The sequence below is a fragment of the Etheostoma spectabile genome, chromosome 1, assembly GCF_008692095.1.
Source record: "Etheostoma spectabile isolate EspeVRDwgs_2016 chromosome 1, UIUC_Espe_1.0, whole genome shotgun sequence".
Classification (NCBI taxonomy): Eukaryota; Metazoa; Chordata; class Actinopteri; order Perciformes; family Percidae; genus Etheostoma; species Etheostoma spectabile.
The window spans coordinates 18,917,380-18,919,141 of record NC_045733.1 but is presented as its reverse complement, the minus strand read 5'-3'; the positions used below and the strand labels follow the sequence as shown (position 1 = coordinate 18,919,141).

The 1,762-nt window shown below is 34.8% G+C and overlaps 1 protein-coding gene across 10 annotated transcripts in view; it reads right to left on the bottom strand.

Annotated features, from left to right (window-relative positions):
- myo9aa (myosin IXAa) overlaps positions 1-1,762 on the bottom strand; it is a 122,126-nt gene that overhangs the window by 5,603 nt on the left and 114,761 nt on the right. The gene's annotated exons all lie outside the window — the stretch shown is intronic.

The following is a 1,762-nucleotide window of genomic DNA, read 5'->3' as shown; positions in this document are numbered from 1 at the left end:
GTGTGTGTGTGTGTGTGTGTGTGTGTGTGTGTGTGTGTGTGTGTGTGTGTGAGATGGACAGAGTTCCAGCACTCAGACATCAAGTGCTCATATTATGCTCATTTTCAGGTTCATAAATGTATTTAGACGTTATATCAGAATAGGTTTCTATTAGTGCTGTCAGTTAAACGTGTTTTTAATGGCATTAACGCAAACCCATTTTAACAACGTCCATTTTTTTTATTGCAAGATTAACGTTCTTTTTGGCCTAGGAAACTTTGTAGTTTTTTTACACCTGCTGTTGCAACAACTAGTAAAGTTAGAAAAACCACAACACCCACCAGATCTAACAGGACCGGAAACAAAACAACAGGCACAAAGAGTAGTAATGTTCCGTTTTGAGTGGATGGCGAGCGCCAGACGGCAAAATGGATGCCAATAAGATTCTGGATGGAAAGTTTACTTTTTAAAAGTTTCCAAATGTCCCATTGACAAGACCAAAGTGATGTGTGGGTTTGGTCGTTGCGCTATCATCGCAGCACGTCCAGTCTAAAATACCAATTGATAGCCAAGCACACAGCTGATGAGAATTCTCCCCCCCCTCGTCAAAGTATTTTTTCACCTTTTTATTGATGGACAGTGTGAGAGATTATTGAAAATGTATGTGTGAAATTGAACACGACAGTAGGCCAATGTTGTTTTCAATAAAAAAAACATTTGAACAAAGCTGATCCACTTTTCCATGTTAATAAGAGCATTAAAATGAGAAATAAATAGGACAAAATTAAATCAAGGGACATTTAGAATAGATAAAAATGTGCGCTTAAATGGGAGTTAACTAGGACATTAATGTGATTAATCACGATTACCGTAAATATTTGAGTCGTTTGACAGCACTACTTTACATTGTTTCATTTTAAAAAAAAAACACTAATATATTTGTTGTACTGCTCATTGCTGCATCTCCTCTTTTCACTGTGTGTGTTGAGCTTTCTGTTTTAGCTACAGAGAGAATCTCAATTCTGTTCCATCTTTGTTGGGAGTCGCACATGTGCAGTAGCTTTGTAAACCTATTACGTGAACAAAAAAGAAATATAATAAAGGGAAAAAGCCAAAAGGCATAATATGAGCACTTAACAGACATGTCCATTATTTGAACTTTCCACCAACAAGACCTTTTTGGTGAATTTCACAGAATATAAGTTACTCAGTGATTTGCTTAAGTTATGTTAATGTCAAGTAGAGAAATTGTAGAATAAATCCCACCACAGGGTTTTCCACTCTGTATGTGAGATGTTGATGCATGTGCAAACACAAATACATATTGCAATTTCAACGTCACTGATATTTTACCGCTGCAACTAACAATGGTTATTATCATTTAACATGTTTTATTTTATTTTATTATTTTGTCAATAACCCATCAGAAAAAAGTTTAAAAAAGGCCATTATGGGTTCGCAGAGCACAAGGTAACAGTAACAGCAACAGATATTCAATTTATTATATTCAGTTACATAAATCAGAATAAAGCAGAAAATTTTCACATTGAAGAAACTTAGACCAGCAAATATCAGATTTCTTTCCTTAGTAAATGACTAAAACAATAACTTAACAACTTACTCATATTATGCTCATTTTCAGGTTCATACTTGTATTTTTGGAATTATACTAAAACATGTTTACATGCTTTAAAGCATACAGAAAACACTCTTTTTCTCATACTGTCTGGTTGAATATACCTGTATTCACCCTGTGTATCCCCCCCCCAACAAAAAAACACCA